At 38.9% G+C, this 20,324-nt stretch overlaps 1 protein-coding gene across 1 annotated transcript in view; it reads left to right on the top strand.

Moving 5' to 3' along the window:
* The first annotated feature begins 436 nt into the window (after nt 1-436).
* CYTIP (cytohesin 1 interacting protein) overlaps nt 437-20,324 on the top strand; it is a 94,883-nt gene continuing 74,995 nt past the window's right edge. Inside the window, exons 1-2 of the mRNA XM_056110374.1 lie at nt 437-494; nt 4,351-4,455. The gene's annotated coding sequence lies outside the window, so the exon portion shown is untranslated. The remainder of the gene's footprint in view (nt 495-4,350; nt 4,456-20,324) is intronic.

Raw genomic sequence — 20,324 nt, 5'->3', positions numbered from 1 at the left:
GTGTAAATAAAATGTGATAAGTAACGTAGCCAGGAGCTTAGTGCTCTAAAAACAAGGATAGAATGAGAGTCTGTTAGAATACAAACTACTATGTCTTGTATGCTCTTCTACCAGATTCCAGCAGAGTAGGTGCCCAGAAAATATCCTGAGCAATAATGAAACAGTGACTAGACTCCCTTTCCTTCTGACTTTGCGTTATAGTTGTGATGTTGAAGGCTTTTTATTAAGCCTTTACTTTATTAGTAAAGTAACTGCTCCAAGACTACTTGGGCTCATGAGTTAATGTTTGCAAAGCACTTTGAACTTCTTGGGAAAAAGAATGGTGTTTTTGTTGGCACGGGATCTTGTTTGCAGTGGCACATGAACCACTCCTCCTTCTCTTCCTCCAGTGGCCTGAGCTTTGCCCTCCCCCAGCTCAGTGCAGGGACAGGATCTCCCGAAGGCAGACACATTGCTCCAGCCTCCTTCCAGCCATCTCCAGCCCAACAGGAGAGGTAAATGCCAAAGAATTTCTTTAGCCCTTTACAGAATTTCTGGAAAATGGAATTTGGTTTGATTCTAGTGTCTCTCAGAGAGCCACTGTGTTTAGAAGGTGGGTTCTTGGTCAGTCATGAAGAAGCTAGAGGGTCAGAGAGGTTTATCTGTGAGCACACATCTAAGGAGATCTCAAAGAGACGTGGAGGTGTCATCAAGGTGATCGAGTGTATGTGCCAAAAAGCAACCAGTATCTAAAATATGATTTTATACAAATGTTATGATACAAAGCCCTGACAAGTAACTGGCAAAATGTGTTTTTTTATTGAAAGGAATGCAGAAGACATGCCAGGGTCCCTTAATTCCAGTAAGCGTTTGTTATTATGACAACTTTCCTCACTTTTGGTTTTGGCTTCTTAATTATAACAACTAATGGAGTTCTGTGCCACAGAGAAAATCATAGGCTACAATGTATTTTAAACTATATAAAACTGCCTTGATTTTTAGGAATTCAACAATTAAATAGTTCAAATGTGATACAGGAAACAAAAGCTGTTTTATTATCTGTTAAGAAAAAATACAAAAATATGTTTTTGGGGGCTGGGGAAATAGTATAGTTGAAAGGGTGCTACCCTTGTACAAGGCCAACCCGAGTTCAATACTCGGGACCCATAAGGTCCCCAAACTCAATTAGGAGTGATCCCTGAACTCAGAGCCAGGAGTAAGCCCTGAGCACTGCGTTTAGCCCAAACACAAACAAACAAAAAGTGTTTTCCTTTTGAGATTACAATATATTATCTTTCAACTGATCGCACATGATAAATATCTCAAAGTAATTTGGAGAAAGCCAGTTACAAGTGCAGAATAACTGGACTGACTTATCGGGGGCAGATCTTGCCTTCAAGGCAGGAACAGGTTCTATTTTTCAACTTTGAAGTGATTTGTTCCCTAATCCAAACCATAAATTTGCTGCTGTGTGAGGAAGTTTTCCATGCTATGTATTTATATATTTTTTGTTGTGGTAAATTTTCTCTATGTATAAATTGTTTTTAGGACTGTAAATAAATGTTTTGTGGGCAAAAACAAAAGTGCTTTACTGTTAAAGTGCTAGTTTGTTTTGATTAGAAAAAAGATCAGACAGGTCTAGTATAAATTGAACAGAATGACATTAACTAAGTCTTAAACTTGGCTTTAAATTTCTGTGGAAAAAATGTTGGCGAGATAGTCCAGGGTACTTGCCTTGCATGCATATGGTCAGCCCACATGTAGTTGACCCTGTTTAGTTTGATTCTCAGACCTGTCAGAGCTCAGAGCTATCAGTCGTCCCCAAAACCTGTTGGGTGTGGTCCCAACATCCCCACAAATTAAATAAATAAAATTTAAAAATTAATACAATTTTTGAAAGGAAAGACTTCCTACCAATTAAATTATACTCATTATTAATCTAAAAGAGAAGGGAACCAAGAAAATTGGTATATATCATTTGAAACTTTGAAAGCTGAAAATCTCTAGAAAATCAAATGTGCAGCATTTTTGTTTTCTCAACAATGTCCTTTATCAGTGTTTATAACTTAGTTTTGAATCAGAGTCTTTAAAGGAATATTATAAAGACTATTCCCTTTTCTCTGAAAAGTTCTGTTTCAGAAGTTTCACATATATTTTACAATTCATCCATGAATTTCTATTAAGAATCCTGATTTGACTGGTTTACAATCTCCATGGTACAAAGTTCAGTCTCTCTGGACTTTATTCAAGATGCATTTCTCATGATAAGAGTCCATCCCTGCCCCAGTGTATTTTTTTATTTTTTCCCACTGCCTCATATATACTCTATCTTCCATTCATATGGAAATAGCTACAATTCCTCTTTACTTCATGTTTATGTTATCATTTTACTTAATATTTTCTATAGTTCTTTGTTCATAAAATCCATATACAATGTATTTCTTATCTGTGCGTGTAAAACATGCACAACTTTTGCAACCAGGAGCTGCACCCTCACCTTCTGTATTAATTACTTAAGTTTTCATTGTTATATTTGCTCATTTTATTTACTTATTTTGGTTAATTTTGGTCATAATAGAGGGTTCTCAAGACTTACTCCTGGCTCTGTGCTCAAAGATCACTCTGTGTCACTCGGATGACCATATAAGGTGACAGGGATTAAGCCTTGGTCAACTGTGTGCAAGGCAAATGACCCACCAGCTGTGCTATTGCTTTGGACCCCGGCTTGCTCTTTTTAAAAATCATAGCTCAACTTAATCCCTATACTGGACACGTTGCCTGAAAATTCTTTATTTCCTTGTTTGATTCTACTGAGCAGTGATTTCTTTATTATTTGTCTATGAACTTCTAGTGTCAAACACACTGACACATGGTGATTTCATTCATTAAAGCCTTTATTGACATTATTTATGATAGTAAAGTATCACCAGAGAGCAGAATAGATGAAGTTATGTCTCTGGTGGGACAATACAAGACGGAGCAGACAGTAGTCTCGGGCTGGTGCTGGGAATGAACAGATGTCTGGCAGACCCTGGGACATTTTCTGCTATGGCAGGTGTGCTGAGATCTCACATTTTAATGTTTGAAGCTTGTGGTGGTAGGCTGAATCTTCCGTAAGCTAGCGTGAATTTCCAGCAGGATTCTGAGTATAAGATATGGGTGGAGTAGATTTCTACAGTCATGTATGCAGTTTTGTATTTAATGTACTCATTGCATTTTTACCAGATAAGTCAGAAGGCCACTTCACCAGATAAGTCAGAAAACTATTACACTTCTATTGAAAACTCTCCAGGGGCTTCTCATCTCAGGGTAAAACCAAGACCATTTCAATGTCCTTACATGATCTAGTCCTGTAAGACCTTATCGATCTCATCTTATTCCTGCCCCATTAGTTTACTGTTTTCTAGCCACGTGTTATTCTCACTGGCTTGCTTTTGTACTTAATATTTCTCCTGCCTCAAATTCTCATGTCATAGATATTCACATAGATCTCTCCTTCACAGATATCCACATAGACCTGTGCTTCTTCCCTTTTTAGTTATTTGCTCATTGTTTCTCAAACGTTCTACCCTGATCACTCTAGATAAAGTAGGACCCACTATTCTCTACTCTTTACCCAAGTTCCCCCATAGAACTATTACATTGAGTGTTTTCCTTCCTTCCTTCCTTCCTTCCTTCCTTCCTTCCTTCCTTCCTTCCTTCCTTCCTTCCTTCCTTCCTCCCTCCCTCCCTCTCTTCCTTCCTTCCTTCCTTCCTTCCTTCCTTCCTTCCTTCCTTCCTTCCTTCCTTCCTCCCTCCCTCCCTCCCCTCCTTCCCTCCCTGCCTCCCTCCCTCCTTCCTTTCTCCTTCCTTCCTTCCTTCCTTCCTTCCTTCCTTCCTTCCTTCCTTCCTTCCTTCCTTCCTTCCTTCCTTCTCGTTCTCCCTTTCTTTCTTTTTTCCTTCCTTCCTTCCTTCCTTCCTTCCTTCCTTCCTTCCTTCCTTCCTTCCTTCCTTCCTCCCTCCCTCCCTCCCTCCCTTCCTCCTTCCCTCCCTTCCTCTCTCTTTCTTTCTTTCTTTCTTTCTTTCTTTCTTTCTTTCTTTCTTTCTTTCTTTCTTTCTTCGATTCCACATAAGGAATGTTTTTTTCTCCACTGGACTCATTAGAGAATGAAGAACATGTGTTTTCCATTTGCATAGGACTTGAGAATAATGTAGACATTGCTGCATGTTTGCTGTTTTATTTTTTATTTTTTATTTTTCTATGTGAGGTATTTAACACTAGTTGGTTCATATCCTGAATTGGAGATCCCTAGAAAATGCCCAGGGGGTGGGTATAATTTAGGATGCAATTGAATTTCCTATTAAGAATGTTAGTGGCCTTTTGCTTTGCAGGGGGCTGTAAATTTCCTTAGGGCTGGACAGATGAAACCTTATATACTCTCTGGTGTGGAGAATAGGAAGAATCACTGCCAGTTATTTTCCAACAGAACTTCTATGGTAAGTTTGAGTGTGAAACACTCAGGTTGATTCTCATTATGTTTTCTTGGCTTTACTATGGTAGAAGGAAGAGGTAAACAGGTTTTAAAGAAGTATTAATTATTTAGAAAAATAAAATACTCTTATTATTTATTCTTATTCTTTTTCTGTTGCCAAATGAGTAAACTGTCGAATTTTATTTGTTGCTACTCCCCAAGTATTAAGGATTTCTACTTGACATCTTATCCTTTTCTTTTGGGATGGTTATTCTGGTTAAAGACAAATGATGAGTGGATGTGATATCTTCTAATCAGGGAAACACAGTGTTCCTAACAATTGGACAATCTGTGCGGTAAGGGGCTAAAGATTCAATAAATACAGGAGTGTGATGTCTTTGCACAGTGAAAGGAAAAGAGATGAGATTGGTTTAGAATGCTGAAGATTTATATTAAGAGAAAAAAATCCAGAAGCTGATGAGAATTTAAATTAGCCAAGCATGAGACTCCAGATGTAATATTCTAATGATCAAGGCAGGGTAGAAGAGTTTATGGAAATTTATTGTGTATATATTTAATGAGAGAAATTGATAAATTACTTATCCATGTGCACAACAGCCTTTCTAAGGACAAAATCTCTGTACTTTAAGCTCTGTATCAGCTGCAAAGCATAGATGATCTACAAACCTTTAAGAGATTGAAATAGGCATCCGTTTTCATAGCTGCTACAAAGACATGTTGGCACACTCATTGCTCTATGTGTGAAACAGGATTTCTGGAGCAGAGGCCTGAATGAGGTCATTCATGCTCAGGCAGAAGCAGCTGAATCTTAATCAAATTTAGTTCCATCAGTCAAAAGGTGAGCTGTGAGCACATCGCATAAAATTCCCTCAAAGATCCATCTTGGTGCAGTCACACTTAAGTGGTAGACCACCAGGGGTCAGGGCATTTTCTCCAAGAAAACTTTGTAAAGAATGCTTTTGGTATTACTTATTATGTTGCATTTCCTTGTCTTATTGTTCAGAAAACTACACATGAGTGAGATCACCAGCTCTCAGTCCCCTTCCCCTCTGACGTAGATGAGATGGATATTAGTCAAGGGTCTTGGGAACTTTAGTGATGGTGAGGTGAGGTCATGGTGTACAGCAAGCCATAAGTGTTAACCTTATTGTAATATATATATTTATATATGTATCTAAACATATTTATATATTGTAGTAAAATATAAATATATGTACAAATATATATATTTATGATTATACTATATGTGTGTGTGCACGTGCATGTGTGTGTGTATATATAATGTTTTTGGTACCTAAGAAAGACACTGAACAGTAGATCTCAAATTTTTGTGTCTTGGCTCTCAGTCCTAGAGAGACTGGTTCAGAAAGTCAAAGAGAGGAGTGTTCCTGGGGATCTTTATTTTATACAAATTGCAGATATGAGGACCTTACTTTTGATAAAAATGTACTTGTTGATCTGATGAGCGGACTTTCCTTCCAGAACCACCAGTGCCCTGAAAGAGATTTGTAGTTTAGATGAAAGGACAGTTGCTCTGCCACAAAGATCCTGGTTTCAATTTCGCAGAGCTTTGGGCAAAGTAACTTTTTCTAGATTTAGGTTCCTCCTTTTAATATTTTTTCAAAATTTTGTTTTATTTTTGTTTATTTGTTTGTTTGTCTTTTGTTTTTGGGTACACCCAGAGGTACTCAGGGATTACTCCAGGCTCTGTGCTCAGTGACTATTCATGGCAGGCTTGCTGGACCATATGGAATGTGGGGACCATATGGGATACAGGGAATGGAAACCTGCTACGCCATATGCAAAGCAAACATCCTACCTGCTGCACTATCACTATGACCCCAGGTTTCTCCTTTTTAGAGAATAGAATACTATTGTTTATCTCACGTCTTAGAGAAATAATGCACACAAAATGCTTAGCAGAGTTATGGCACCAATTACAGAAAATACATGCTAGCTTTGCAGTGGAGAAAGAAAGAAATGTATATGATAAGCCTTGTGTAGCCAAGACAATGATTTGAGCCAGGGCAAAACCAAATGGGATGCTTGTTCTTGGGTCTTAAGAGCCAGACCCAATGTTTGAAGGAAGTTCCTAAACCAGAAAATAAACTTGAGGATGGAAGAACTATTTTATTCATCATTAGTTTTTTCCCCTGAGAGTGGTCATGTACAGCCAAGTTTGCAAAGGTAACGGTAATTATACTTAATCCCCAAATAGTATCTAACTCAACAGTTTAATTGATTTTTCTCTGGAAAACCATTATATGAGCTTCTACGTGGGATAAAAAGTAAAATGCTTCAAAAGCAGTGATTTGTTTATATTTTCCACACATTTTGCAAGAAACACATAATGGGTGAAAAGAAATATGGTCAAAGGCAGGAAGGGAACAGAGACCACAAATCAACTAGACTATCATTAAATCAAATTTTTGTCTGGTAATTCAGTGTGGTGTCAGGTCGTACTGAACCCGCTGGCTGACTGCACGTAGCTGTTGCCAAGTGCTCTCCCAAGAGGAGGCAGGAAAAGTTGAATAAACAGGGCTGATGCTGTAATTATGTATTCTTCTCAAAATTGAAAGATAAAATTTAACATCACTCACATCTATTCTATGACAGAAACAGCCAACAAGTTAATAATGGAGAGTATGAAGGAGGAGTGGGCGAGGACTGATCAAGCTGTCCTGAGGCAAATTGTTCAGCTTCTTTAGGCCTTTCTTTCTAAAGTGCTTTTCTGGTCCTCCTGCTTTTCTTAGATGCAGCACAGATGTTGGCCAAACCACAGCACCTTCTTCTCACCTGGACAGTAGATCCTAAACTAGTGTACCTAAGTTATCACCAAAGGTTACTTGTTTTGAGGAATTCTGTTTATGTTGAATTGTTTATTTTTCAGTGTTCCTCTCTCCTCAAATTTCAAATTTACTGTTATTATCGGTGTTATCAATTCTTTGAATGCTCCTATCATCTCAGTAATTGTAATAATAGGGGTAATAATAAATAAAGCTGAAGAAATAAAGATAATAGTAACCTTTATTTAAAGAAACCTGTCATTACTAGGTGTTATGCTTGATCCACTTGATTTGCATCCTTAAAAATAATTTTATATATTTTTGTCTTATTTTCATCCTGTGAAAGATATTTTCCTTGAGAATCTGGAGAGTTTACAGAAGAAGCAAAAAGCAGTCTGAATTTGATTTTAGGTCTTTAAGCCTCATGTTTTGCACCTTAACTTTTAAATATTAAGGGTATGGCAGTACATGATAAGGTAATTACAAGTGACACTAATTAGAGAAGAAAGTAATTGTTACTTTTGTAATTGCCAAAGACAACAGAGTATGAGAACTGGTCTACAGAACTGACTTTTTTTCTGTTTTATTTATTTACTTTTAATCGAATCACCGTGAGCTACAGTTATGAAACTTTCATGTTTGAGTTTCAGTCAGACAATGATCAAACACTTAGCCCTCCACCAGTGTGTATTTTCTGCCACCAATGTCCCTGGTATCCTGGTATCCGTCTCCACGCTCTCCCTGCAGTCTCCACAACTGTACAGCCTTCGATGTGGAACATCCAGCACCAGTAAGATCTTATCCACATAAATACTCCTCCTCCAGCCTCCTCCTGCTGGGGTATGCTCCTTCTAAGAAGAAAAAGGCAAGATACCCCAAATCTGGTTACTTCCCAGGAGCTTACTTCATCCACAGACATATCCTTGCAATATACCTCAAGCTGTGTTTCCATTTTTTTCTTTCAAAGCAGCGTTGAAATAAACAGACTGGTCAGATGGCTGAATAGACAGGTTTCAAAGCTAGAAATGAAACTGTGGCTTTAGCTTCCTCCAGGCACCCCACTGAAACTTTATGAACAGCTTTTTGGTGACTCCTGCTCTTGGCTCAGTGTTGAGAGGTGTGTGCTTAAGGAGTAGAAAACAATCTTTAGCATAAATCCTTCCCACCCTTACCAAAATGACCTCATTATCTTGCTGATTTCTGTCTCGGTTCACACTCCAGAATTCCTTTTTGACTGAAGAAGACGCGGGGGGGAGGCACAGTTTGAAGTGACAGCAGGAACAGCAGATCTGTTAACCTGTGCTCTCGTAGTTCTGAAGGTGACAGGTTCCTATTGTGAGAGCTCCAATTTCTTTATCCCAATATAAGGGATACATGAACAATTGTGTGTGTGTGTGTGTGTGTGTGTGTGTGTGTGTGTGTGTTTGGCCACACTCAGCGGTGCTCAGGACTTACTCTTGGCTGACTTAGAAATCACTTCTGTTGATGGTGGAGGAACCACATGGGATGCCAAGAATCAAACTCGGATTGGCTGCTTGCTAGCAAATGCCCTACCTGCTATCCTATTGCTTCAGCCTTCTCATGGACAACTCTAAGGAAACAGGAAAACATTTAGTTAATAGTCTTTTAAATCAATATGTTCTTGGGAACAAAAATAGATATGCAATTTAAAATGTATTTTCTGCTAAACACAGTGACAAGCAAGAGATTGAAAAAGCAGGTCCACACTGGGAGAAAAACAGAAGCAAAAGACATATCTGATAAAACACTTATCCAAAATGTACAAGAAGCAAAGTTTATCATAAGAACACCGTAGCACTGTCCTCACATTGTTCATCAATTTGCTCGAGCGGGCCCAGTAACATCTCCATTGTGAGACTTGTTGTTACTGTGTTTGGCATATCAAATCGGGTGAGATAAATTTGCTAGCTTGCTGGACTCTCTGAGAGGGACAGAGGAATTGTACTTGGTTCGGCCAGGTTGGCCACATGTATGGCAAATGCACTACCTGCTGTGCTAGCGCATCATAAGAACACAATAACATTAATGAATGCATAAAATACTGAGACAAAAACCATTCCAGACAAAACAGAGATGACAAATAATCACATATGATGATGTTAAACATCACCTGTCACTAAGGAAATGCAAGTTAAAACAAAAGTTAGTTACCGCTACATATGTATTAGGATGGTGAAAGTTCCAAATACCAACAATAGTAAGTGCCAATAAGACTATGTAGCAACCAGAGCTGGAGTGATGGTACAGCAGGTAGGGTGTTTGCCTTGTATGTAGTGAACCTGGGTTCAATCCCTGGCATCACATATGGTCCCCAGAGCCCACCACGAATAGTTCCTAAGCACAGAATAACTCCTGAGCATAGCCAGGCATGGACCCCAAACATAAATAAATAAATAAATAAATAAATAAATAAAATGGAAATAAGAATGTGAAGTAACCAGGAACTCTCATTCATTGCTTATGGAAATGCAAAAAAATACAGCTATTCTGGCAGACATTTTCGCGGTTTCTTATAAAATTAAACATACTCAACATATAATACAAAAATTGTGTTCTTTAGTCTTTACATAAATTAGTGAAAAACTTGCAAAAACCTGTTTAAAGAAGCTTTATTAATTGTCAATTTTAGAAGCAACCAATATTGTATTCACGATAATGAAATATTCAATACTAAAGATAAATGACCCCTGAAGTTATAAAATGCTATAGGAATATTTTAAATACATAATACTAAGTGAAAGAAGCTCATAATAAAGGCTATATAAATTGAATAGTTCCAATGATACAGCATTTTCAAATGCAAGTAATGTGGGAATAGTAAAAGTACCAGTGATTTCAGGGTTAGGGAGACAAACAGCCAACAACAGAGGAACTTCAGAGCAGGGATTTGTCTGTGATCTAGTTGAGTGGTGAATATGTATCATTCATTGTACACTTATCTAAAATCTAAAATGTACTACACCCAAAGTGAACCCTAATCTAAACTATGGACTTTGTGTGGTAATGATGTATTCATTACCATTATGTAGGTTGACCAATAGAAGAAAATCTCTGGTGTTGGTTATTGTTAGTGGAGAAGGTTGTGTGAAGTCAGGAGGTAATTTATTAAGCCATTTTTTGTATGAAACTAAGTAGTGTTTTGTTATCTAACTTCATCCCATGGATGAAGAATGTTCAGCAAATGATAAGCATGGTTCAGTCTTCTAACACTCTGTGTATTAAATATTCATAGGTACTTGTTCTGAGTTAACTATGTAATAGTGCAGATGAATGAGTGGAGACACCTCCTTGTTGGAAACCCAATCTTTGATAACGCAGCTATGTCTACAGCTGCACAAAACCCGTCTTACAGGTTCTGTTCTGTATGATGTTCCTTATAGTAATGCATTATTGCCTTAAAAACAGTAGTCCCCTAAACTTTGGATTCATTATTCTGGTGCTGGGGGACCATATGGAATGCCCAGGATCAAACCCAGCACAGTCATGTACAAGGCAAGCACTCTACCTGCTGTACTATTATTGTTCTGACCCTGGATCCATCAATAATAAAACATTTCTGAATTCAAAAGTTTATTATTAAATACAATATAAAAAGCAGAGAACTTCCCACCAAAGCTGACAAAATGGGCATGGTCTGGCACCAAGAAATTTAGCCATTTAGTCTATACTGATATTTACCTATTCTGTATAATTTTCAGTATTTATACCAAACACTCATTTCCTACCTTTCTAGATCTCGCAGATTTCCTTCTATCCAAATAAGAGATTTTGTATAATTAATGAGAGTTAATACTTAGTAATTTCCTAATCAGGTGTTATAAATGTGTACCAGGGTGATGGGATTTATAGTTTTAAAATTATAAATGCATTTAAAAATAATTTTCTTATTCTGAATATGTATTCTTACCACCATAACGTGTGAAAAAGTCAACTTGCAAAGAAAAACATAAAATAAAAATGTATAGTAGCTTTAATGTTTTAAATATAAAGGTTGCAAGAAGAACTTATCCTGACCAATAATATGACAACAAAACTAACAGCCAACACTTTTGCAGTACTATGTGCCACGCACTGTTCTAAGGAATTTATTTATTATCTAGTTTAATCTTAACAACTTATGAGGTAACCAATATGAGTAAGCCCATTTTACAGATAAGGAAACAGTCATTGAGGAAACATCATAACTAGCCCAGTGAAAGATAATAAGAAGCAGATTTGAAATCAGAGAAATATTATTTGGCTCTAGCTTAGAACTCTTTTCAGGGTGGAGAGGGCTTGGAGCCTCTCAAACTTGACTGATATCAGGGGCTATTATTTAGGCTTTGTGCTCCTGGCTTTGTGCTCTGGAATGATTTGTGGTGGTGCTTGGATTTACACTGGGTTATTACAAGCAAGGCAAGTTCCCTATTCTCCCTGCCATCCCTCTGGCCAGAGAGTAGGATTCTTTTTTTTTTTTTTCTTTTTTTTTTTTCCCTTTATTTTATTTTATTTTTTTTAAAGTTGTAGATTTACAATTTTTTGTGCTTTGGTTTCAATTATACAATGATCAGATACCCATCCCTCCACCAGTGCCCATTTTCCACCACCATGGATAATATCCCTCCCACCCCCATCCCCCCATCCCCCCTGTCTCTGTGGCAGGGAAATCCCCTGTGTTCTCTCTCTCCTTTTGGGTGTTGTGGTCTGCAAAAGAGGCATTGAGTGGCAAACATATTCAGTCCATAGTCTACTTTCGACATGCATCTCCCCTCCTGGGAGGATCCTCCAAACATCCTTTATTTGGTGCTCCCTTCTCTATCTGAACAGCCCTTTCCTCTAGGATACCCGGCTGGCCTCTAAGTTATGGAGTAATCCTCCTGGTGCTGATCTCAGCTATTCTTGGGTATTAATCTCATACTTTGTTACTTTATATCCCCCAGATGAATGCAATCTTTCTATGTCTATCCCTCTCTTTCTGACTCATTTCGCTTAGCATGATACTTTCCATATTGTACCACTTGTATGTAAATTTCATGACTTCATCTTTTCTAAGAGCTACATAGTACTCCATTGTGTAGATGTACCAAAGTTTCTTTAACCAGTCATCTGTTCTTGGGCATTCAGGTTTCTTCCAGTTTCTGGCTATTGTAAAGAGTGCTGCAATGAACAAACAAGTGCAGATGTCACTTCGACTATACATTTTTGCCTCTCTGGGATATTTTCCCAGGAGTGGTATTGCTGGGTCAAATGGGAGCTCAATTTCTAATTTTTTGAGAATTGTCCATACTGTTTTCCAGAAGGGCTGAACCAGTGGACATTCCCACCAACAGTGAAGGAGTGTCCCTTTCTCGCCACATCCATGCCAGCATCGGTTGCTTTTGTTCTTTTGAATGTGGGCCAGTCTCTGAGGTGTGAGATGGTATCTCATTGTGGTTTTGATCTGCATCTCCCTGATGATTAATGATGTAGAGCATTTTCTCATGTGCTTTTTTGCCATTCGGATTTCTTCTTTGAGAAAGTTTCTGTTCATTTCATTGCCCCATTTTTGGATGGGGTTGGATGTTTTCTTCTTGTGGAGTTTAACCAGTATTTTGTATATCCTGGATATCAACCCCTTGTCAGATGTGTATTCGGTGAATATCCTTTCCCATTCTGTAGACTGTCTTTGTATTTTGGTCACTGTTTCTTTGGAGGTGCAGAAGCTTCTTAGTTTAAGATAGTCCCATTTATCTATCTCTGTTTTCACTTGCTCGGCCAGTGGCGTGGCATCTTTGAAGATACCATTAGCTTCAATGTCATGGAGGGTTTTGCCAACTTTATCTTCAATGTACCTTATGGTTTCTGGTCTGATGTTGAGGTCTTTAATCCATTTTGATCTTACTTTTGTACATGGTGTTAGGCAGAGTTCTGAGCCTATTTTTTTGCATGTAGCCGTCCAGTGATGCCAACACAATTTATTAAAGAGGCTTTCCTTACTCCACTTCACATTACTTGCACCTTTATCAAAGATTAGATGAGCATATGATTGAGGAGAGATGTCAGTGTATTCAACCCTGTTCCATTGGTCTGCAGTTCTGCCTTTGTTCCAGTACCATGCTGTTTTAATTATTACTGCTTTGTAGTACAGTTTGAAGTTCGGGAGGTTGATTCCTCCCATTTTCTTTTTCCCAAGAATTGCTTTAGCTATTCGTGGGGGCTTATTGTTCCATATAAATTTCAAGAGTGTTTGCTCCATTTCTTTGAAGAATGTCATGGGTATCCTTATAGGGATTGCATTGAATTTATACAATGCTTTCGGTAGTATTGCCATTTTGACAATGTTAAGTCTCCCGACCCATGAGCAGGGGATATCTTTCCATTTCCTCATGTCCTCTTTTATTTCCTGAAGTAGCGTTTTGTAGTTTTCTTTGTACAGGTCCTTTACTTCCTTAGTTAAGCTGATTCCTAGGTACTTGATTTTCTGGGGCACAATTGTGAATGGGATTGTTTTTTTCATGTTGCTTTCTTCTCTCTCACTGTTTGCGTATAGGAAAGCCATGGACTTTTGGGTATTGATTTTATAACCTGCAACTTTACTATACGAGTCTATTGTTTCTAGGAGTTTTTTGGTGGACGTTATTGGGTTCTCTAAGTAGAGTATCATATCATCTGCGAATAGTGAGAGCTTGATTTCTTCCTTTCCTACCTGAATGCCCTTAATATCTTTTTCCTGCCTAATCGCTATTGCAAGTACTTCCAGTACTATATTGAACAGCAGTGGAGAGAGTGGGCATCCCTGTCTCGTCCCTGATCTTAGAGGGAAGGCTCTCAGTTTTTCCCCATTGAGGATGATGCTTGCTGTAGGCTTGTGGTAGATGGCTTTAATTATGTTGAGGAAGGTCCCCTCTATACCCATTTTGGCTAGGGTTTTCATCATAAAGGGGTGCTGGATCTTATCAAATGCTTTCTCTGCATCTATTGATATGATCATATGCTTTTTATCTTTTCTTTTGTTGATATGGTGGATTATGTTGATTGATTTCCGAATGTTAAACCATCCTTGCATCCCTGGGATGAATCCTACTTGGTCATGGTGTATGATCTTTTTAATGAGTAGTTGGATTCTATTTGCTAGTAGTTTGTTGAGGATCTTTGCATCTGTGTTCATCAGGGATATCGGCCTGTAATTCTCTTTCTTTGTGGTATCTCTGTCTGCTTTTGGTATCAGTGTGATATTTGCTTCATAGAAACTGTTTGGAAGTGATTTTGATACTTCAATTTCGTGGAAAAGCTTAAAGAGCATTGGGAGTAAGTCCTCTTTAAAGATTTGGAAGAATTCACTAGTGAATCCATCCGGGCCAGGACTTTTGTGCTTGGGGAGACTTTTTATTACCATTTCAATTTCCTTGATGGTGATAGGTCTGTTCAGGTATTCCAGGTCTTCTTGGTTCAGCCTTGGGAGTCTGTAGGAGTCTAGGAATTTATCCATTTCCTCGAGGTTTTGATGTTCCGTGGCATAAAGCTTCTCAAAGTACTCCCTGAGGATCCTCTGAATTTCTGTAGTTTCTGTTGTAATGACCCCCTTTTCATTTCTGATTCGGTTTATTAGGGTTTTCTCTCTCCCTTTCTTTGTGAGTGAGAGTAGGATTCTTAATCACTATACCAGTTTGATACAAGCCACAATAATAAAAATATGGTACTGTTAAAGATCAGAGCTATCAATGTAATGTGACTAATTGGCCGAAAATACAAACTTGAATTTGAAAAATTTAATAGGACAGATGAAGCACATAAGTTAGTGAGACAAAGGAGGGGTCATTTTAAATGCTATTAAAATGAGTGTAGCTTGGGAAAATATAGATAAATACTCATCACTCTCTGGATGGTAAAAGATTTCATAAACTAAAAATCAATCACAGAGGAAAAGAGGTGAATAAAATAAAAAATTCTCTCTGCCATAAATAAAAAGCATGTTTATGAAGTTGTATTATTTCAGGGCTGGGAGATACAGAAGTTAGGCTACTGACTGTGTTTTGATACCTTATACCACATGCCCGTCATCTACGTATCTCCCAAGTATCTCCAGGTATAGCCCTGGAGAGTCTAAAGAAGTACTAGTCCCTGGGGATCCCCAGCATTGCAAGCCCAGGACAGCACTACGTTTTTTGGGTCTTATGTTCAACCACCGGTCTGGTGAATTCTGTTGGGTACAATAGCCCCAGTGATCTTGAGCACCACATAGAAGCCGACTTCCTTCAAAAAGAGAAAAGAAAGGAAATTGTAGTTTTTTTAATGTATCTGTAATAAAATAACAAAACTTCTGAAAAAAATAGAAGTGTTTAACAATATATTAAAAATATTCTCTTGGGGGGTATGGTGCCACCAGCAGGTCAATCTGTACCTGTGAGGCGAGTGCATCAGCAGCCTCATGGCGCCTTCAGATTTCCAGATACCCCAAAATTGCTGCTGTGCCTTTGGACAGACCCCCAAAACTTGGGAAAAAGTTTACCAAGAAAGTAAACGGCCAAAAGTTAGGTACACACCCACAAACCACCTCCGGCTCAGCTATTTAATTGGAGGCATGGCCTCTCTGGTTCCTGATTGAACTGCTTAATGGCCATGATCCCAGAGACTCAGAAACAAATCTCGAAACCCAAAAGCTTTTGGCAGAACTGAGTCTGGTCCCTACAGTAGATTACTGGCATCAGGCACCCCAGGTGGGAATAGATTTCGTGCCTTTGCTTGTTTCCCCTGGCGGCCTGGTGGCTGCCATCCTCCAGAGGCTACTGGACAGTCAGGTTTGGGCTCGCAGTGACGAGACATGCAGGGCCTCATTGGATGGGGGTGGAGTCGGATTGGGGTGGAGCTGGCTCTTTCCTCCCTGTTCCAACGAGACCCCGAGTCGCTGCCCACGAACAGCCTCTATGGCTCCTGATCAAGCTGATAAGCAGCCATGATCCCAGAGACTCAGGAACAAATCTCAGAGCCCAGCAGAAATCCCTCCAGATTTAATTGTTAAAATTTCAGAATTTCAAAATCGCACAGCCACTACTGCAGCTGAGCGACATCCTATGTTATTCATAACCAGCAATAGAAAACAAATTGTTTACTGTTGTCTTTTTGGCAGATCTGAGTGTTGGGGTAAAATACCAAATAATAATGGTGGGTCTGGTGTCAAAATATTGAATGTAAAAAAAGTAGAGAGAGAGTAATGTGGAAATCGTCTGCCCCACAGGTAGAGGGAGGGAGTGGGATGGGGGTATACTGGGGGTTTTTTTGGTGGAGAATGGGCACTGGTGAAGGTACGTGTGTTTCATTGTATGACCGAGACTTAAACGCGAAAGCTTTGTAACTGCTATCACTATGATTCAATAAATAAAATTATAAAAAATGAAAAAAAAGTAAGGTGGAGTTCATGGCCAATTCAATCAGCCTAATCAGTGACTGAATAAATAGCAGTACTCCTACGTTTAAAATAAATAACTAAATAAAAAATATAAAAATATCCTCTTGTCCTAAAAAACAAATTTTTTTTTAATTTTTCTTTTTTTATTAGTGAAACACCATGAGGTACAGTTGTAGATTTACAATTTTCTGTGCTTGGGTTTGATTATACAATGATCAGATACCCATCCCTCCACCAGTGCCCATTTTCCACCACCATGGATAATATCCCCCCCACCCCCATCCCCCCATTCCCCCCTGCCTCTGTGGCAGGGCAATCCCCTGTGTTCTCTCTCTCCTTTTGGGTGTTGTGGTCTGCAAAAGAGGCATTGAGTGGCAAACATGTTCAGTCCATAGTCTATTTTTGACATGCATCTCCCCTCCTGGGAGGATCCTCCAAACACCCTCCATTTGGTGCTCCCTTCTCTATCTGAACTGCCCTTTCCCCTAGAATACCCGGCTGGCTTCTAAGTTATGGAGTAATCCTCCTGGTGCTGATCTCAGCTATTCTTGAGTATTAATCTCATATTTTGTTACTTTATATCCCCCAGATGAATGCAATCTTTCTATGTTTATCCCTCTCTTTCTGATTCATTTCGCTTAACATGATACTTTCCATGTCGTACCACTTGTATGTAAATTTCATGACTTCATCTTTTCTAACAGCTACGTAGTACTCCATTGTGTAGATGTACCAAAGTTTCTTTAACCAGTCATCTGTTCTTGGGCATTCAGGTTTCTTCCAGTTTCTGGCTATTGTAAAGAGTGCTGCAATGAACAAACAAGTGCAGATGTCACTTCAACTATACATTTTTGCCTCTCTGGGATATTTTCCCAGGAGTGGTATTGCTGGGTCAAATGGGAGCTCAATTTCTAATTTTTGGAGAATAGACCATAATGTTTTCCAGAAGGGTTGAACCAGTCGACATTCCCACCAACAGTGAAGGAGTGTCCCTTTCTCGCCACATCCGCGCCAGCATCGTTTGCTTTTGTTCTTTTGAATGTGGGCCAGTCTCTGAGGTGTGAGATGGTATCTCATTGTGGTTTTGATCTGCATCTCCCTGATGATTAATGATGTAGAGCATTTTCTCATGTGCTTTTTTGCCATTCGGATTTCTTCTTTGAGAAAGTTTCTGTTCATTTTATTGCCCCATTTTTGGATGGGGTTGGATGATTTCTTCTTGTGGAGTTCAACCAGTATTTTGTATGTCCTTGATATCAACCTCTTTTCAGATGTGTATTCGGCGAATATCCTTTCCCATTCTGTAGTCTGTCTTTGTATTTTGGTCACTGTTTCTTTGGAGGTGCAGAAGCTTCTTAGTTTAAGATAGTCCCATTTATCTATCTCTGTTTTCACTTGCTTGACCAGTGGCGTGGCATCTTTGAAGATACCATTAGCTTCAATGTCATGGAGGGTTTTGCCAACTTTGTCTTCAATGTACCTTATGGTTTCTGGTCTGATGTTGAGGTCTTTAATCCATTTTGATCTTACTTTTGTACATGGTGTTAGGCAGAGTTCTGAGCCTATTTTTTTGCATGTAGCCATCCAGTGATGCCAGCACAATTTGTTAAAGAGGCTTTCCTTACTCCACTTCACATTACTTACACCTTTATCAAAGATAAGATGATCATATGATTGAGGGGAGATGTCAGTGTATTCAACCCTGTTCCATTGGTCTGCTGTTCTGCCTTTGTTCCAGTACCATGCTGTTTTAATTATTACTGCTTTGTAGTACAGTTTGAAGTTCGGGAGGTTGATTCCTCCCATTTTCTTTTTCCCAAGAATTGCTTTAGCTATTCATGGGGGCTTATTGTTCCATATAAATTTCAGGAGTGTTTGCTCAAAAGCAAATAATAGGTAGGATTTTGCAGAATATATTCTAACAATTTTTTTAAAAAATGCAAAATAAATGAGTAATTTCATGTATAGTCTTTCTGCCAAAAATCTAACTATACTCCTGGGGAGCCATATAGACAACCACAATTTTCCAACCAATATATATTTTTTCCAAATAAAGATTTTACAGAAGAAAAGAGCACTGTAGCACTGTCCTCCCATTGTTCAACGATTTGCTTGAGCGGGCCCAGTAACATCTCAATTGTAAGACTTGTTACTGTTTTTGGCATATTGAATATGGCACGGGTAGCTTCCAGGCTTTGCTGTGTGGGTGGGATACTCTCTGCAGTTTGTTGGGCTCTCCAAGAGGGCCAGAGGAATTGAATCCCGGTTGGCCACATGCAAGGCAACTGCACTACCCGCTGCACTATTTCTCCAGCCCAGAAGACAATAGATGGGTGAAAACTTATGTTCCAACTTTTATCACATCATTATTTTTTATTTAAATTTTTTTGTGAGATAGACCATTGCAAAGCAGTTGATGATTGAGGTTCTGTCATACAATGATCCAATACCCATCCCTCCACCAGTGTACATTTTTTTATTTCCCACCACAAATGTCCCCCATTTACCTTCTACCATCTCCCCCACCCCAACCCCACAGCTTACCTCTATGGGCAGGCATTTTTCTTCTTTCTCTCTCTCTCTTTTGTGCATTATGTTTGTGCATAAGTACTAAGAGATCATCATGTTTGTTCAGGGTGTTCAGTATTTTTATTGGAAAGGTACATCTGGAGTAGCTTTTTAATTGGGTGACAACTTTGGAGTATGGATGTGACTGCTGAGGCTTCCGGAATTACAGTGAGGTCGGGAGAGGTAGCCCATTCTGACAACTAAGATTTCAGTCACAAAACTGGCATAAACCAAATTTTCAGCAGATTATATCTTGGTGAGGTCCATCCTGAGACAGTGAAGTCTGGCTAGGAGCATGGTAGCGATTTGGAATTGTGGAAGTAGGCTAATGCCAGAGGCTCTGCTTTGGTGGGTACCAGACTGCCCTCCCCTCTCTGATTTACCCCAATCTGTTCAGCCTTGTGCAGTCTGAGATTAACTGTAGCTTTTGATCTTCGTCAAGATTTATTTATGGGTCTCTGAAGCAAGGCTGATAAAAAAAAAAGCTTGTATAACTGAGGCAGAGGTCATTTTGTGATGGTTCCCACATGCCTAACTTTTGGTCATTTAATTTCTCAGGAAACTTTCGCCTGAGCTGTTGGGCCAGAGACACAGTGGCAATTTAGGGGTATCAGGAAGTCTGAAGGCACCATCAGGCTGCTAATGCACTCGCCCCATGGGTACAGGTTGACCTGCTAGCAGCATTACACCCTGTACACCATTTATTTTTAAAATAGTTAAATATTAGAAACAACATATTTAATGAAATTAGATTAGATGATAATAACTAGAAAATATAGAATATATGATGGAATTGAATCATCACACAATAAAAATAGTAGTTCTTGGTGGAAATAAAAGTTTTCTAGAAGCCAATTTCAGTATAGTAAGAGAGTATATGTTGTCTTATCTGGTCAAAATTAGTACCAAGGAAGCTCTTTCACCAGCCATAATACAGAGACTCATACATAAATCTTGAAAGAGCTGAAAAGTTGCAGAGATTTTTCTAGACCCCACTTAAGACTGGTTTGTCCAAGGTACCCCAGAGGGGTCTAACTGAGAGCCCCGATAGCCAAAAACTCTGCACTCCACAATCAAGGGCATGATTCTGGCTGTAATCCACTGCTTGGAATGAGCTTTATCCAGAAATAATAT

This window comes from Sorex fumeus, unplaced genomic scaffold, assembly GCF_029834395.1.
Source record: "Sorex fumeus unplaced genomic scaffold, SorFum_2.1 ptg000009l, whole genome shotgun sequence".
In the NCBI taxonomy this organism is placed as follows: Eukaryota; Metazoa; Chordata; class Mammalia; order Eulipotyphla; family Soricidae; genus Sorex; species Sorex fumeus.
Note: the sequence above shows the minus strand (reverse complement) of the source record. Positions and strands in the feature narration are given on the sequence as shown.